Source organism: Grammomys surdaster, unplaced genomic scaffold (genome assembly GCF_004785775.1).
Source record: "Grammomys surdaster isolate TR1022 unplaced genomic scaffold, NIH_TR_1.0 125896, whole genome shotgun sequence".
Classification (NCBI taxonomy): domain Eukaryota; kingdom Metazoa; phylum Chordata; class Mammalia; order Rodentia; family Muridae; genus Grammomys; species Grammomys surdaster.
In genome coordinates, this window is record NW_021620720.1 from 1,645,034 (window position 1) to 1,664,026 (window position 18,993).

The 18,993-nt window shown below is 48.5% G+C and overlaps 1 protein-coding gene and 1 long non-coding RNA gene across 4 annotated transcripts in view; one reads left to right on the forward strand and one right to left on the reverse strand.

Annotated features, from left to right (window-relative positions):
• Megf11 (multiple EGF like domains 11) overlaps positions 1-18,993 on the forward strand; it is a 325,074-nt gene that overhangs the window by 122,670 nt on the left and 183,411 nt on the right. The window lies entirely within an intron of this gene.
• Positions 13,504-16,517, reverse strand: LOC114608375. The gene is made up of 3 exons (XR_003709356.1): positions 16,428-16,517; positions 15,194-15,350; positions 13,504-13,660 (listed from the first exon to the last, which is right to left on the reverse strand). It is a non-coding gene; the product is annotated as an uncharacterized LOC114608375 (long non-coding RNA).

The window sequence follows — 18,993 nt, forward strand, 5'->3', positions numbered from 1 at the left end:
TCTCTCTCTCTCTCTCTCTCTCTCTCTCTCTCTCTCTCTCTCTCTCTCCGTGTGTATGTCTGAGTGTGTGTGGTGTGTGTGTGTGCCCATGTGTGCCCTTGGAGGCCAGGAGAGGACATCAAATCCCCTTTAGCTAGAGAAGAGACAGGTGGTTGTGATCTAACCTGGGTGCTGGGAACTGAACCTGTGTCCTCTGGAAAAGCAGCATGTCCTGAGCCATTTCTCCAGTCCTGGAGTTATTTTTATTTGTGTTTTTTCCTTCTCAGAGCTATGCATCTTCAAGGTAGGATCCATGCCCTTTAGCAGTCTGGAATGTTCTCAGCCATGGCTCCTTAACAATCTCCTTCCTCCATTTCCTCGCCCCTCCCATTAGAGCCCCGGGGGTGCCAGAGCCTCTCACCCCACCCCATCCTCAGTCTTCTAAATCTCCATGTTTCACCCCGTATCTCCAGTGTCTTGTCTTGAACAAGTGTCTCAGATCCATTGTTTAGATCCTGCAGCTCAGCTAATTAACCTGTCCGCCGAGGTCTGAATTTCAGTTGCTTACGATTCATTCCTAAGGGTTTACTGAAGCTGTTTCAGAAATACAAGCTCGTTTTTCTGCAGGTCCTTTCTGGAGACCAGTTCTGTACCTGTGCTTATGGCTTCAGTTATTCTAAACATATGTCGTCTATAGCTTTTTTTTTCTAGAAGCTTCTGTCTTGAGCTTTTAGTTCTCTTAGTTCAAATCTTTGGAGTAACCACTCTCCTGCTTGTGACGCCTGCTGAGTAGCCAAGATGGGAGGATGTCTTCTCTTAGAGGGAGTCACTTTTTAAACATAAAGTGGTGTGTGTATGTGTGTGGTCTGTGGTTGCATACATGTTTGCGGTTATATGCATAAGCACACGTATGTACCTATGAGTGTGTATGTGGATGGAGATCAGAGGGCAATGTTGGGTGTCTTTTTTAGTTACTCTCTACCTTATTTTCTGAGACAGTCTCTCACTGAGCCTGAAGCTCATTCATTTGGCTAGACTGGCCATGGCCAGTGGGCTCCAAGGCTCCTCCTGTCTTACCTCCCCAGGGGAGGATTGTGGGTGTGTACCATATACCTGACTTTTACAAGGGTTCTGGAGATTCGAACTCGAGTCCTCATGCTTGTATGGCAAGTATTCCAGCAACTGAGTCACGGCCCCAGCTATCAGCTGTCTGACTTTCAGCATCTTCTCTCCTGCACCCTGTGTGTACAGGTGCCCTATCCACCGCCTTTGCATTTTTCCATGAACAATTAATCATTTTCATTGTCCTGAGACCATCCTCTGGTCTCATGGCTTGTCCTGGGATTCCTGTGTGTAGTGAAGGTATGGGTTGCTGGCTTTTCTTTTCTTTTCTTTTCTTTTCTTTTCTTCTCTTTTCTTTTCTTTTCTTTTCTTTTCTTTTTCTCCCTTCTCTGTTTAATTGGCATGAAATTCATGTATCAGGAAGTGCATCATTTCAGAGTGTACGTTTGGTGGCGTTTAGCACAGTGTGGTACAGATATCATCCTGGCTAGTCTCAGCACATTGTTAACCTCCACCCCCCACCCTCCCACCCACCCCCACCCTGAGAGACTGTATACTCCCAGAAGCAGTCACTCCCAGCCCCTCCCCTGGCTTCTTTGGATGAGGGATTCTACCCCCTTCAGCCCCAGGACAGATTGCCTTGTCTTATCCCCAGGTTGGCAGGCAGTTTGTCCAAGGTTCCCTGAGTGGTTTTGGAAGCTCCTGATGCCAACTCTGCCTCATGTGGGCATGAAACCCTTGACTCCTGGCATGGGCTGGAGACTAGGAGGTGGGTTGATGACTAGGTCTGATGTTCCCTGTGCTAACTTGGCATCAGTTCTTGACCTTACCCTTTTCCTATAAAGTCTCCTTGCTCTCAAACTTGGAATTTTCCTTTCTCTCAGAGTTTTGTATTTCAATAAACGGTTTACTGTATTTTGGGGGGATTTTAGTAGCACGATGAGTTTCCATCAACCCTTATCCCCTTGCCACGTGGGGCTGTGTCTGTTTTATCACGAGCGGTAAAGTGGAGGCCTGGTACAGACCATGTGACATTTAACTCAGTACTTTCTTGGATCAGTCACTAACTTCCAGCAGCCATAATGACCATAGTGGTATAAGGTGGTAGTTTACCCTCTGTGCTCACGTACTGTCTAGTCTGTGCTTGCTCAGCCAAACTATTGAAGCATGCTATATCATTGTCCTACAGAAGACAAACTAGAGGTTCACAGAGGCCACTGGCACTCGTGAGAATCCACATAAAAGATAAGTAGGTGTGGCATTAAATCTTGTATTTCCCCTTCCCAGTGGTTTTTCTCTGGTCAGGAAGGATGGCTGGCTGGAAGACAGACATGGGGTTTAACTGAGAGGGTAGTCAAGAAGGTAGCAAGGAGAAGCCCCGCATTACACGGGGGTGATCTGGGCAGATGACTCAGTGGATCAGAGGGCTTGCTGTGCAAGCATGAGGACCTGAGTTCAAATCCCCGGCACCCACCCAAAAAGCCAGGGATTGTTATACCTGTCTCTACCCCCAGAGCTCTGAGGAGATGGTGATGACAAAAGGATTGTGGAGGGTTGCTGGCCACCAGCCTAGCTCCAGATTCTGAATTTACTCATGGGAATAAGGGACAAGGTGGAGAGTCAGAGAGCCAGACACTGGACAGCCTCTTCTGGCCTCTGGATGTGCACACCTGCACACACGCATACCTGCATACATACATACCACACGTATGTATGTCATTACTCATGCATACATGAATACATATAAATACATTTCTAAAAATTGTGAGGTGGGTCCCAATAGATACCAGGGTAGGGTAACAGAGCTTGGGGGAGATCCGGGGGGAGTCAGGTGTGTGTGTGTGTGTATGTATACAAGCAGAGTTTGAGGGTCCTGTCTGAAACTTAGAGGGAAGCACTTGTGGTGGCTCTGTGGGCCTCCTTGGGGAATTGTGCCTGCAGCTGGCACAGGAGAGTGCTGATATCGCCCTGTTGGGTCACTAACACCTGGTGCTGAGCTTTGCTGCCTAGAGCCACATCCATTCATGTCCCTGTGTGCCCATATATGCAGTTGTCACATTATTTTACATCATGCAGCTCTATATCCGGGGATATAGGGTTGTGGGAGAGATACCTTCATATTACAAGAAGTGGGCTTTCAGTGGGTAGGCCACGGTGTCACAAGGTTGATGGCGGTGAAGGAGGAGCTTCCAAGCTGCCTCGTTAGGTACCTGCTGAGTGATCTGGGCTCTCAGACCATTCCAAAGATGTGTTAAAACTACCAAGGACTTGTTCTTGAACCCTTGTTGTTGATTGCCAGGTCTTAGTAAGTCATTGAGCGAGTGAACTCATGTGAGGTCCCCACAGTGCCTGCTGGCTCCAGGCTCCCCTTGTGAGAGTCTACTCTGGACAGTAATTAATTGTTTAGAAGCCATAGACAGTTGAGGTCACAAGCTCTGTGTTTACCCCATTCTTCTTCTGGCTCCCCTCATCCCACTGCCTCTGATGCCCCCACTGTTTGTCTGTCTGTCCATCTAGCTTGGGAATGAATTTCCGAACACAGGGATCAAGTCTTCTGCATGGTTTGTCACCAGGCTGAGCATCTGGTGCTGGCGAGTATTGGATGAGTGGATAATGAAACAGACCCACTCCAAATGCTGCGGCTGTCTTAGGGAGACACATCTTGAAACCTGGGAAGGGAGGTCCAGGTAACTCAGATGCTTGGAAAAAGATCGTTTACACATCAGATGGAAGAAAGGTCAGAGCTGAGCGGTGGTTTAGACAGTTGTAGGGCTATGTGTCTGGATCTCACTAAAGGACTCTGCTGCCCTTGCACACAGGAGGGTTTGGGACTTCTGTCCTCTGCCCAGTGGGATCTTCCAGGAGAGTCTTGAGGACATCAATCTATGCCCCTTGCTTGTCTCTACTTTCTCCACCATGGTACCACCTGACTTGAAAATATATATGTCCTTGAGGCTGGTGGTATAGCTCTGGTGGTGGAGCGCTTGCCTCATCTTCATGAAGTTCTCAGTTTGAACCTAAGAAGCCCATAATCTGGGTGTGGCAGCACAGGCCTGTAGTCCAGCACTTCAGGAGGTAGAGGCAGAAGGATCAGAAGCTTGGGGTCATTTTCAGCTACATAACAAGTATGAGTCTAGCCTGAGGTACATGAGATCCTATCACAGAAACAAAAAAACAATAGCGTCCCAAACTTAAAATATGTCTCAGGGTCTACAGAGGCTGGCAAAATGACAGTTGCGAGCAGCTCCCAGCACCCCGAGTAGCCAGCCACTGCCTACTCATTCTTGCCTGACCTGACGCCTCCTTTGGTTTCTGACGTCCTTCTATAAGCCCTTGGGGCTACTACCAAATACAGATCAGAGTCCTCTACTAAGAAGCCTGTGTCCTATACCTGGCGTCCCTAGGGTCCCTTCCACTGTCCACTGCAGGCCCTTACCTCATCCAGGTGCCTGAATTGCCCATTGTCTGTTGTTTCCTGCCTCCCCAGGCAGGATGCTCTGCAGATGGACAGAGGGAACTCCCTGTGCTGACTGGTTGGCTGGACAAGTGCTTCCCTCCCTCTGGGGCTGAGGAGAGTGGCCATTAACCAAGGTTTTGCAGTGAATGGACTCATCGGTCCCTATATCTCCTCTAGTGCTTGCTCTTTGATTAAGGGACGCTGAATGGCTTCAGGGAGGGATGACAAGGACAGCTCAGAGCCTCCCTCTGCCTCCTGATGGGTACTTCAGTGTCTTTGAAGATCTGCCTCTGAAGGGCCTTGATCAGCTGCGTGGTGGGGAGTGAGGGGATTGTCTGGGGGAGCTAGATACTTCCTTTACCGTGCTAGCCCACGGACATTGGAGGAGAGCCTAGTGGGAGGTCCCTTGTGTGGCACACATGTCTCTGTGTCCACCTTGTCTGCACCTGGGAGGAAGGGTGAAAATATGTAACTTCTGGTTTGATAGTCTCACCGGTAAATCAGAAGGAATAGAGACTAGGAAGTGCCCTGGAGTGAGGGGCAGGTGACCTGAAAATGGCTGGTTTATAAGGAAAAGGTAGCAACTACTTTTACCCAGACTGATGATTTTATTTTATGTGTGTGGATGTTTACCTGCATGTATGTGTGCCTGGCACCCATGGGTGCCACAAAAAGGAATCAGATCACCTAGGACTGAAGTGACAGACTGTTGTAATCCATCATGTATGTGCTAAGAACAAAACCAGAATCCCCCGAAAGTACAATAACTTCTCGTAACTGCTCACTCATCTTTCTGACCCCAAGAGAACAGGAGTATTGTAATATTCTAACAACCCACACCCTATTCTACATTGCAAGCCCTAGCCTGGACCTGAGTCCCTGAAATGCTTGGATCCCTGGAGATATCTGGACATCTGAGGATGGGCAGCCTCCTTTAGGTCTGGCTGTGTGTACCTATGTGCAGGGAGAAATAAGAATCTGCCTAGCCAGAGGGGCATCTGCAGGCAAGCTGAACCAGACTGCCTGTGTGACTTTGGGTAAGTCATCTAACTTCTCTGGACCTCCATTTATTTAGCTGTAAAACCAGGTACTGGTAGTACTTTCCTGGTGTGTGAAGCTTGAAGAAAGCTTCATAGGATGCCTGGCGTGTGATACCCGTGGGATGTACTGGGGATGGGGCCCCGGCGTGTGGTAAGTGGTACCCAGAATTAGTCTTTATTGTCATAGACAAACATATGTCCCTGGGTGCTGGGGTTCTAGAGACATAGGTATGGGTGTGTTCTGTGCATTGCTTGCTGAGTGTGTGAACTGCATGTCTTCCCAGTGGGAGAGCCTACTAAAGCTCATGTGGGAGTGCTATCTGCATACCTGTGGGGTTGAGCATGTGTTTACTGCTTCCTCGATTGTGCTGAGAGTCACCTTCCCCATTGTCCTCTCCACTCTCACCTCTTCCTTCCCTTTTGCAAGCTACTGGCACTTCTGAATCACCACCAAGGGAGCCAGAATGATTTCCTTTGCTCTTGCTGGAGGAGGCAGAGAAGTCAAATCCCCCGTTCATCTCATTCTCAAGATGAAGGTAGCACTGGTACCATGGACAGAAGTTCCCTCCCTCCTGGCCAGACAGAAAAACAAATTTCCCTCTGGTCACCTTTCCCCTATGTCCAACTGGAAAGAGGGGGCTGCCTAGATGTGGCCCCAACTTCAATTCAGCCTTAGAACTGACTTGGTAAAAGTGCTTCCCACGTAAACGTGAGGACCTAAGCTCAAATCCTCAGCACTCAAGTTTAAAAAGCAAAACCAAACCAAACCCGAGTGTGGCCAAGTGCACCTGTAATTCCAGCAATGAGGAGAATCCCGGAGGTTTGCAGGATAGCCCATTGAACTGATTCAGTAAGCTCTGAGTTCGATAAGAGACCGTGTCTCAAAAACTAATGTAGAGGAGCTAATGAGGTGGCTCAGCAGATAAAAGGGCTCACAGCCATGATGGATGACCTAAGTTCTATCCCTGGTACCTAGTGGAAGAAGTATGCCAACAAGTTAACCTTTGACCTCTATCCACGTGACATCATCTCCACATACACACACCCAACACATACAAAAATTTAAAATTTAATAAAAAATAAAGTGGAGGCATGTACAGAAATGTCCCCATAATTAGGGGACATGTACAGATAGAGAGAGACAGAGACAGAGAGACAGAGAGAGACAGAGACAGAGAGAGACAGAGACACAGAGAGAGAACAAGCCCCCTCTTGTTGTCATGGCCAGGTGGAGAGACCTGGCCCTTGGTCTGTTTATTCACAAACTCCCGTCCACCAAACAAACTGCAGAGGCCTGATAGTAAATCAGTAGCCCCGTGATTTACAGGGTTCTGTTTGCTCAGCTAAGCTTTTGGCAAGGTAAACGCAGAAGCTGCAGAAATCTCTTTGAAGCAGCCGCAGGGCTCAAACGCCCTTCAGTCCTCCATAAAGGATTCACAAAATTATATGGACTTGATTAGTATCTCTCTTACATAAAACCACTTCAATGCCTGCTTTGGGTTTGAGAATAAAGTCACCGGTGGAGCCTTTTGTTGCTCTGGCCCACGGGCACCTGGTAATTGAAGATTTCCCTTTAAAAGTGTGTCAGATGGAAAGAGCTTCTAATTTACTAAGTGGAGGAGCCTTTGTTAGGGAGGCTAGGGCTTTGTTCTGCCGTCCCTTTTAATCTTGTTTTTGCACAATGGACTTCCAGAGAGCGCTCTGAGTGGATGGAGGATGGATGAAGATGCGGACCGGATGGATGCTGAGAAGCAAGCTAGGGCAGGACCCGGGCTGTGCGGAGGAAGCAGTGGACCTTAATTCCTCTTCCATCTGCCTCCCCTTCATCTGTTGGCAGCTCTTTCCTAGCTGGACATTCTTTTCTCTGGATTCCAAAACTATGTGGCAGGTGTAGGCCCTGGGGCAAACTCCATTAATTTTGTGGAAAAGCCTCTCCGGCCCCTCCCCCATATTTAGTTCTAATCAGAGCATTGCTCTTCCTTCAAAACCACATTGCATCTGTGCATGGAAGCCCAGAAGACAGACCCTGGTTCAGGCTACATTCCCTACTGGTTCCCAGGTTCAAATCTCTTTTACTCTAAAGCAAATATCATCGGATGCTTGGCAGGGTGGTTGTGGTCAAAGGAACACCCATAGTTGTCACTGAATGTCATTAGTCATCAGGTCTCCCCTTAGCTGACTTTGAACTGAAGGATAAGGAGGGCTCTGTATTCTCTTAGCTGTCCCCCTCGGGTTGGAGGAGTCATCGGTTGCGAGCCTGGCCTGGCTGATGAATAGAACTCTCAATAAGGCGTCAGCGTACTCCTGATGAGCAGATGCGGGGTTCTGTCTCTTTGAAGCTTTGCCTTCTCATGTGTAATATCAAAAGACCAGTTGGTTCACAAGGTCTGTTACTTGTAAATTGAAGGCATGTTTGAATCGGTGGGCTAAGTTAACAGGACAGCCAAAATCACAGGACAGTTGAGAATGGAAACCCTACTCAAGGGGATAAACCAGAGCAGGAGCCCAAGAGGGACCGTGTAATGAAGAAGATTAGGAAATCGCCACAGCGCCCCTTGGAAACGTCATGGGGCTTGTTTGCATATGACAGTGTGCTTAACCAGGGTCTGTGGCCACAGCATCACAAACCTCCCCAGGGCCAGTCACTGCTTCCTGCATCTGGAACAGCTGCTACAGGTCTTCATGGACTCATAAAAACCTGCTCCATTTCTGGGGAAACTTGACTTAAATCTGTAGCGGCATATTTTCCCCACAAGTTGGGAGGAGCAAAGGTGGGAGGAGTAAGGAGAGGAAGAGGAGGAGTAAGGAGAGGAAGAGGAGAGGGAAGAGGAGGAGCTGGGGGGCAGGTGTGTAGGATCGATGGAGAACCACTCATGTACTGAGAGCAGTCCTGGGTAACAACTTATATCTAGGTTAGTTAATTGGTTAACACTTCTAATTGTGTGGACATCTTGTTATTTGAGCATTATTAAATATATAAAACTATTGGTTAAACTTTAAACATGAGATTCTCATTTCTACCAGGTGCCTCATAGATGGCGAGATGGTCTGGGCTCAGCCCAACCTTGTGGAGACAGCGTGGAAGATTGGCAGAGCCATCTCCCACACTGGCGTCTTGTGGGTGGCAGGGTCCGTGTTTCTGGCCGCCTGAGCTGGTGGCCTGAGCCAAGCAGCAGTGAGAACACGCTTGTGGTCTCAGGCCTTTCCATAGTCAGGAAGATGGCAGCCCCGTAAAATCAAACAAGATTGAGTGCCGCCGTTTTAAATACTACCTGCAACATATATCTCTAACTTGAGGGACAGAGCCGTGGCAATGATGTTGAAGGACATTTGTCTCCACAAACACTGGGGTGAGGAAGGAACCCCCATGCTTGTCTCAGGCTTCTCTTCAAAATTGCTACACAGGGCTGGGCACGCAAGCAGGAGGGCAGAGTGCTAGAACAGCATACACAGGCCCCTGGGGTCAATCTCAAGCTTTACAGGAACTGAACACAGCAGTTAGGAGGTGGGGGAAAGATCTGAAACTCAAAGTCATCTTCAGCTACATAGTGAGTTTTGGACTAGCCTGGGCTATGTAAGACCTTGTCTCAAACAGTGACAGAAGTATATATTGACCTGCTTACATCTACACACAAGATATGTAAAAGCTCCTCGGAGGAGTGAATGACTCATCCGACGGCCCATGCTGGAAGGTGCCAACACCATCATTGTCAATGTCTGAAAAGCGAGGACTGAACTTAAGGTGTGAAGGGGTGTCCCTCTCCCCTTGCCTTCAGTCCCCTTGTCAGTAGCACTCATGATCTCGGTGGTACCGTACCGTGTTGTGTCACTTCTTGTTCCCTCTGGGCAGGAGCCTGGTCTGGAAACCCTGCTTGGTAGCTGTTCTGTGCCGGTTTCCTCATCTGTGTGAAAAACTGAGAGTACTCCCACCTAGCCAGGCTTGCAAACAAGGTTAGGGGAAGTGTTGATGAGGGGTGGGATTCTACACCTGTCCACACTGTGGCTGTGTCCTGTTAAGCTTTGGCAAATTTCGGAATGCCAGTTCAGATGTTGGGAGATGTAGGGTTACAAGGTGGGGCGCAAGGTTGCCCCCCATCCTCCTCGGCTTGATTTTCTAAAGGAACTGTTGGAAAGGATTGCAAAGAAACATCACCAGGCTCTGCATCTCAGGGATGTGGCTGGCAGCCCATGCTGCAACCAGTGAAGTCTGGTCCCAGTTTTGGGGCCTTGTCAAGATCTTAGGGTTCAGCCTGCAGGTGTCTTGGAAAGAAATGGTGATCCTGATCCCAGAGTGTGGAGCTGAGGACCTTACTTATGTGGGAGAAGTCTCCTGACTCTCCCTGAGGCGGAGTCTGTGAGTCTCAGGGCGCAGCTGGTCTTGACTGTAACCGGTAATCATTTAATCAGTTAACCAACTCAAAGGATGTAAAGGTTTTCCTGTCTCCACGTGGGGAATAAAGACGTAAGTGACCTTAAAGGAATTCTGGGGTGTGCCTGGGGTTCTGAGTGACTCTGTCTTAGCTCCTGTGACAGTGGTAGACAGCTGAGCTGGTGTGCAGACATCCCCCACTGTGCAGATATCGATGGAGCTTTAAAAACTGGCCCGAGTTGTTCGGACAGCCACTGGGGTGCAGCAACTCAGCTGGAGGTCTTAATTACCTGCTCAGAACAAGAGGCAGATCTGAGGTGTGCAGAGTCGCGTGTACAAAGTGTTTTATTTCCCGGAGTGGGTGCGGAGCAACAGAGCCATATGGCCCAGTGGTTGAACAGCTGTCTCTGGAGAAGGAGCAATTGGGAGCTCCCACCATCTGGGCAAATTACAAGACTCTCAATTCTTACCGGTGTGTTGCAGCAGTCAAGTGGGTCTGTGATGGAGAGAGACGGAAGCACCCTGTGTGCACTCACCTGGGCAGCTCCGCCACCGTCCTTCCCTGGATGCCCTGGGCTGCCTCCTGAGCCCCTCAGAGCTTATCTCCGAGGTCAGGTCGCATGCAGCAAATGCCCTTCCACCTTCACCCTGCAGCTTCTGCCCAGTGGGGAAACCTTCTGCTTTCTCTAGAAAACATAAATGTCATTCCTTTAACCCAGCCCCCTCTTGCCTCTTTGGCAGGCTGCAGAGTCTACTTGAAGAGTGCTTAGTGGTTTGAGGCTGTTATATTTTCTCTGCTCTATGATCCGTGTTAGGTTAAAAGGGCCAGGGCGGCTTTTCCTTCCCACGAAAAATAACTCAAGCCAGACAGGCTCCCCGTGGGAGAATTAAAGGTGATGAGGGACTTCTGCTTGGCTGCAACTGTTAATATCCTTCCCCCAAAGTGGCCCTCTTGCCCCCCACCCCCCCGCTCCCAGCTGGCTGTAGTGATGCATTTATTCCCATGTGTTCTTGTTCCAGTTCTAATTCTTTTCCTTTGGCCTTCGGTGGCCTTGTGGAGCAAGGGCTACCCATCCAAGGAGGCAGGTGGAAAGTCACATGGAGGGATGCAGTGTGCTTCCCTGGGTGGCTCTTTTCATTTCTTATAGAAGGGCTTAGGGCTGAGGATGTGACTCAGTTGGGAGAGTGCTTGCCTAACATGCAGAGAGTCTTAGGTTTTGTCTCCAGCAACATATAAATCCAGGCATGGTAGCACACGCCTATAACCTCAGCAATAGAGATGTGGGGGCAGGAGGAGCAGAAGTTCAAGGCCATTTCTGACTGTGTAGCGAGTTCAAAGCCAGCTGGGCTAAAGACTCTTGTTTCAGAAAGAGGAAACAAATCTAGAGTTAGACAGAGTTGCCAATCATTTTAGCATTTGACAGAGAGAGGCTGTAAGGAAGCCACACAGCCCGCCCCTATACAGCTTGTCCCCAAATAGGCGGTGGGCGGATGGGGGCTCATCCATTCAGCCCCAGGAGCAGCGAGACCAATTTTGTCTATAGTGGGCCTGCAGAGTGGTCCAAGATATAAAGCAGCCGCAGTAGCCCCTGACTCTTTTACATCGGTGACAAGGAGATGTGGCCTCTGAGCAGTAAAGCTGAGATGACTTGGCTTCCTTCCCCACAGCTGCCCTCCCTTTCCCCTTCACAGACTTTACTCTTGGTCCCTCACGCCCACCAAAGGGAGGGTGGGAAAGGAAGGCGAATCAGCTGTTGTCATTTAGAAGCTCAGGGGACTTGGTTCTACTTTTCAAGATGGCCACCTCTCTCTTTCCCTGTGTATTTGTAGCTAGATGGGGCCTTCTTCCACACCATCCTGTACCTTCATCCTCTGTGCAAAGGCTCCTGCATTGCCAGGAGAGGACACTTGAGAGACAGTTCTTGGGAGTGTCGTAGCAGTCCAAGTACCCCAGGCTGAATCTGTGGGCTGTGTGAGGCCATGCAAGGCTATGTGTGCGAGGCTGTGTGAGGCCTCAAGAGGCAAGACCAAAGATAAATGGGGTAGCTAAAGTCTCCAGGTCCCACACACACTCAACTGGGCAGCAAATCAGAAGATGTAAGCTGGGTTCTGATTCTTCTCTGCTTCCCACTCAAGGAATCCCATGTTCTCAGAGTGAGGTGGGGCTCTAAACATTTGTCTTTAGATGATGGCTTCTCCTCCAGGCCTCTGGGCCATTATTTACAGTCCTGATAGACAAGCTTGGTCACATGGAGGATTGCAGATCTTATTGACCATGGAGGATTGCAGATCTTATTGGATCCAGGCAGAAAATGGCAGCCCTGCTTTGAATTCCATACTTGTTTGATATCTGAGCAACACCAAGGGAATCATTGCCTCCTTGGAAGTTCACTGGATGGAGGAGGGGCACTCACAAATACAAACTCCAGGCCCAGCTTGGCTCCACTGCTTGACAGGGATCTTGCTGTCTCCTAAACAGGGAGTGCAGGAAGGTCTGGACTCAGGAGAAACATATTTACTTTAGTCTCAGAACAAGTCTCTGTCTTCTATCTAATCTCTCTTCAGGTGTTCTTTTTCTTTGTATATGTGTGCATGTGTGTAAGTGGTATGTCTGTCTGTCTCATGTATGTGTGCATGTGTGCATGTATGTGGTGTGTATGTATGTATGTCTAATGTGCATGTGCATGTGTACATGTGTGTATGTGGTATGAATATATGTCTGGCATGTGCGTGTGTGGATATGTGTAAGTGGTGTGTGTGTATGTCTATCTGTCTCATGTACATGTGCATGTATGCATATATGTGGTATGTATGTATGTCTAATGTGCGTGTGTGTATGTAGTATGAATATATGTCTGTTGTTTATTTCAGGTGTCTTTTTTTTTTTTTAAAGATTTATTTATTTATTATATATGAATACACTGTAGCTGTCTTCAGACACACCAGAAGAGGGCATCAGATCTCATTACAGATGGTTGTGAGCCACCATGTGGTTGCTGGGATTTGAACTCAGGACCTCTGGAAGTGCAGTCAATGCTCTTAACCACTGAGCCATCTCTCCAGCCCTCAGGTGTCTTTCTTAATTACCCTCTACCTTATTACTGAGTCAGGGTCTCTCACTGAACCTGGAGCCTGTTGATCCTTCCAGTCTAGATAACCACCTTGCTCCAGAGATTCCTCTCTCTGCCTCTTACGTGATAGTATCACAGGCAGGCCACCTGTCTACTTATATGTGGGTTCTGGGGATCCGAACATTGGGCTTCAAGCTTGGATGGCAAACATTCCCAAACCCAGCTCTTCAGATATTTAAAGAACCCTTCTCTTTTCCCTGCCAAAACATTTTCTTTTTCCAGGCTAAAATATCATTTATTGACTTAACAATTGATTTTCAAGTACCTCTTATGCACTAGGCTCTGGGCTAAGTGCTAGAGAGACAGAAATTCACAAAGCAGACATGTTCTTTATCCAAGGAGCTCACAATACAGCATGACATTACTCCCAGGCACCCCCTGTCCCTCCCCTTGAATAGAAGAAAGGCTTCAGATCTAGCTTGATCACAGCAGAAAATGGCAGCCCTGCTTTGAATTCCACCCTTCTGCTTATGCCTGTGTGATGCTGGGAAAACCACTGAACCTCCTTGGAGGTCCTCTGTAGGATGATTGTTGCCTAGTTGCCTCTCGGGGATCGTATATGGGGTCCAACAGGACTGGATTTTCCCTTTGCTGCACCACATGTGAGGTATTGCATTTGATTCTGTAGGAATAGAGGGCAGGAAAAGAAAGATGTCTATTGTCTGGTGTCCTGACACTCATTAATATTACACCCGTCATCCATTAAACAAGTATACTTAAGTTATCAGACAACTCTGTCTGTTTGTCTTCCTGTCTGTCTGTCTGTTGAGGTCCAGGAGACTCAAATTCAAAGTCTTGTGTGTACTAGGCAAGCACTCTACCACAAAGTTGCACCTAGCCTACACTCGCTTTTATTCTGACATTACATATTGAGAACTGCAGCGCCTTGGCTCAAGGCTGGGTACAGATCTTAGGAATGGACAAGCAAGATGCACTTTCTATCCCATGGATCTGGCTGCCCATTGAAAGACTTCCAGAAGTTATCTCCAAATAAATCACAAATGAGGATTTTGATCAGTCCCATGCAGGAAAAGAACCTGAGGTTCTGCAAGCCCATCATGGAGTCCCCTTCAGATGGGAACATGAGGGAGTAAGGGAAGGGCTATGAAGCTGGAATCTTAAGAGTTCACCTGGGGAGCAGAACTTGATGAGAGAAGGTTCTGAGGTGGGCAGGGGTTCTGTGTATTAAGAAACTAGAAGATGGGACCTGGGGAGCAGTTGGCAAAGCACTTGACTTGCAAGCGCAAGAACCCAAGTTTGACCCTCAGAACTAGTGGTGATTTGAATAATAATGGCTCCCACAGGCTCCCATAGTTCCACTGTTCAAGAAAGACCCAAGTTTGACCCTCAAAACCTGTGGTGGTTTGAATAATAATGGCTCCCACAGGCTCCCGTAGTTCCACTGTTCAAGATAGATTAGGAGGTGTGACTGTTGGTGGAAGTGTGTCACTGGCCATGGGCTTTGAGGTTTCCAAAGCCCATGCCAGGCCCACTGTCTCTCTCTCTCTGCCTACAGATCAGGATATGACTCTTAGCTACTGTCCCAGAACCATGCATTCCACCATGCTGATAGTGGACTGGCCCTCTGAAGCTGTAAGCACGTCCCCAATTAAATGCTTTGAGTTATCACAGTCATAGCGTTTCTTCACAGAAATAGAATGGTGACTAAGAACTCATGTGTCAAAACAAAACAAAACAACAACAACAAAAACAACCCAGTGTGGTGGTGTGCACTTGTGATTTCAGTGCTGAGGAGAAAGAGAGAAGCAGATCCCTGGGACTCACCTGTGAGCCAACCTAGCGTGGTGAGTTTCAGGCCATAAAACTCTGTGCTCCCTCTAAAGGATGGAATGATATGTAGTGTTGTCATCTGATATTTGAGTGCAAGTGCGTACTCATGCATACGCATGCACACACATGCACATACATACAAAAAACCCCCCTGGGAGATTTTAGGGACCAGTGTAGTTGGGTTGGATGAAGTGAGGCAGGACAGACCCCGTGGAGTTTCCACTACAATAGAACCCATGGTCTTGATCTCAGTAGAATCAATGGAAACTCAGGCAAGGCCTGGGAATAGAGGCTATGAAAGTTTCACTGATCCAGACAGTGACATTAGCTCTGAGACTGCCAGGTTTAGGGAACCACCACGTACCTTGGGGATCACTCCTTCCCTGTGTGGAATAGGATTCGTATGGTAGACAATACTGCTGATGCTGAGCTCCCTCTGTAGATAATGGAACGCTAAGGTAGACTGGCTTCTTCTTCTGAACTGGGATTCCCATCTGACTACTCCTAGAGGATCCTGTGAGCTGCAAGTCAAGAGGGAGCGAAGAAGAGATGGGAAGTCAGGGAAGCTCATGGTTGAGAGGGGCCTTTGCAGACCTTAGTGTTAGGAAGGAGATAGCTGAGTGAGATTCACACTCTGCCCCCTCCTCGCTCTGTGATCCTCTCTCCACCCTCTGAGTTTGGCGTAGCCTTTCCCTGCCAGGCAATGCCAGCTGCTGGTTCTTACACACATGGGGGAAAGCACCCACAGTGAGTGAGTCACTCTAGGAATTAGCTAATTTCCAAATTCCTAAGTGGTGAAAACAAAATTCGAGCACAGCCTCCCAAGTCTCCTACAGTTATTTTAAGACTTACTGTATTTGGCGTGAGTGCCTGGTGTGCGTGCGTATGCCTGTTCACATGGGTTGGGCACACGTGTGTTTACTCTACATGTGTATATGGAGCCCCAAAATTGAAGATTTGAAGTTGTGTGTCTTCCTTGACTGATCTTCACTTTATGCAGGATCTCTCGTTGAACATGGCACTAGACAATTTCAGGTGGTCTAGCTAGGCAGCTTGTTCTAGGAATGCCTTGTCCCTGCCTCCCAAGTGCTGCTGGGATTATAGGCAGGTGCCATGCCCGCCCAGCTTTTACATGGGTCCTGGGAATCCAAATTCCAGCACTTTTACAGCAAGGGACTTATCCACTGAGCCATCTCCCCAGCCCACATGCTTGACAATTTCTGCAAAGATACCCTCGAGTTAGACTGTGTGTCAGTGGCAAGCAATGAGTTACCACTGTCATTTTGGCTTCTGGGAAGCCAAGAGTACCCAAGGCCATCCAGGCCATTCCCTGCTCTGGTCCTGAAGGAATGTAGAGCAGGGCTCTGGGCACTGTGTGTCTCCCAGAGTGAGAAACGATGAAGCTCAGGGATGAGGCCTGACCTCTGGCTTCCAGGATGCTTGGACTCCATGGTGACCCCTGAGATGCTCCCTGGGTAGCATGCTGTTTCTGTTGCTCTGGTGAAATATTCTGTCGAGTGCTTGTATGAGTGCTCATGGGGCACAGGGTGGCAGAGGCAACATTATTTATGTGTTTAAAGGTTTGAATTAGGAGTCACCTTTCCTTTATTGCCCGATCCCCTGGGAGAAAATGAGTCCTGTCTTTTTCAGGCTCTCTGGTTCACGACAGTGGAGTTTCCCATTGCCAGATGCTCTCTGAGTGCACAGCTTGCAAGGTCAGGCTTCAGTCTCCAGCCCATCACAGCTGCCTGCTACGGCTTTGTGTCACCTTCCTCAGCAACTAGCCAGCATCCGACCGGCATCCACTCTGCACAGCCTGTGGGTCAGAAGGATATGAATGTTGTCAATCTTCACTGCTGCCTTACCCTCTCTCAGGCACTGTGGAGCCCCTGAAGAACCTGCTGCTGTCCAGGGGTCCGTGTTACGGAGACCTGGTCCCTGTAGGGAGGTGACTTCTGAGGATCTCCACTCAGCAGCAGGCAGAGGTCACAGTCTAGCCCTGAGACAGAGGTAGATATTTCCCCAAACTTTCCAGTTTGCCATTCCTTAGGGCACTGTGTGGTCACACATTGTCACTGGGACTGGCCAGTGTGTGAATGCTGATAAGGTCCTCCAGCGGAGGCTCCTATGGGTGGCCACAGACTCTTTTTGGAGACTCTTCTGTCTTCCAGTTTCAGTATTCTTTGTTTTCTACACCTGTAACATGTGGCTCAGGATGTATCAGCTGCAGAAGCAGGTGAACACTCACAAGCCACTCCTGGAGGTGTTACTGGCTATGTGATCTTTGAAGAGACATTTGAGGTGTATTTAAGGACATGCACATCCTTGCCTTGTAATTTTTCGCACTGTTCTGATTTTTCTCACTCTGGGCTTTACTGCACAGATGCTCTAGTGTGTGACTATTTTCCTACTGTGGGCTGTGTGCGTGCGTATGTGTGTGTGTATGAGTGTATGTGTGTGTGTGCATGCATGTGTGTGTGTGTGTGTGTGTATGTGTATGTGTGCCGATTTTGTCTTTTTCTTATGGATGGATGGTTAGTTCTGCCCAGACTTCTGCTGCTGTCACCAGTGCTATGACACGTGAATTTGCATCCTGTCATGTGCTCAAGTTCAAGTATATTGAAGCTGAGCTTCTCCCCCAAAAGACACAGGGTAAAATGAGTATGTGGGAGAGGGCCTGACCTTTCACCCCAGTTGTGTCTCTCCCTAGCTTCTACAAACCTACTCTGGTGCTTTAAGCTGACCTATTAGGGCTGCCAACATCTCCCCTTTCCCATTTGTGTTGCAAGCTTAGGTCTGTCAGAGAGACTGTGGTGGGGAGAGTCTCTCCAACTCTAAGCCAACATACAGCCCCCAGTCATATTGTCTTTACTACTTAGAAGTTGGATAACATGTGCTAGTAGACTTTAAGTGCTATTTTAAATAATACTGAAATAATCCATTTGCAGGCAGAGGCCTCTGACTCATAGAAGGCCAGGACAGAGAAGGATCATTTTAGTGACATAGAAGCTCCTGGAAGGTAGACCAACACTCCTGGAAGGTAGAACACTCCTGAAAGGTAGAAATCTCTTGGAAGGTAGAACACTCCTGGAAGTCAATACCATGAGAGGGCTGTAGTTTGATGACAACCCATTCTTGAAATCACTCCTAGAAAGTTCAGGGAACTTAGGGCTCCCATGGTCAAGCAGCCTGATTTAACGTCTCATAGGAATGAGATTTAAAACCAGCAGGACCATGGGCTGCTTCCTGTGGAGGATACAATGGATACTGAACCCTCAGTGGCCTTTGCACGAGTTGGGGTGATGGCTTCAGAGCAGGCCCAGGAAAAAAACTGATACATCAAAGGGAGGATGGTTCTCTAGGGTGGGCACCACAAATCCTAGCCATACCTGCTGGGAGCTGTGCTCCCTACCAGTCTGTCAAGGGCCTCCTTCAGATCCAGACAGAGAGAAGACTCTGGAAAGTTGGTCAGGTGGAGCCAGAAGCAGGGAAGGGCAAGCTTGGCAGCACTGCACACAACCTCTGAGAAGGCAGATTTCAGTGTAGTGAAGCATAGAGCTTTCTAGTAATATGAGCTATCCAGAGTATCAGGGACAACGTGGATTCATTCCATCAAATACCCAACAGCTGTTTACAAAGCTGCTCAGTGCTCAAGATGTGCCAGACCTCAGGATGTGGCAATGAGAGTAAAAGAGTATCATTATTCCAGTCAAGAGCCAAGCAGTGTCATGTGACCAGTGTCATATGATCAGGAGGGGTTGGGAAGGTGCTAGAATGCACCTCAGGATCACCTAACCTACGGAGGCTATCCAGGGACCGCTTCCTGAAGTGAGTGACACTTGAAGTGAGACCTCCGTCAGTCATGTTCAGAAGGGATGCTAGTTGGTGCAACAGCCTGGGAGCTGGAAAGAACCGTTTTCACTTGAGGATATGGTTGCAGCTGTTTGCTGCTGACAGAGCTGGGGATGGGATTTGGCAAGGAGCTACAATGTTAATGTCTAATGAAGTAGAGGTGGGGTCATTACCTGGCCCTCTCTGCGAAGATACTATGCTTCTGAGTATCTTTGGAAGTCTCTGAGCTCAGTGTGTCTGTATTTTTCCTTGAATGTATATATGTTCTTTTGTGTTCATGCACATGTGTAGGGGTGTGTGTGGAGGCCAGGA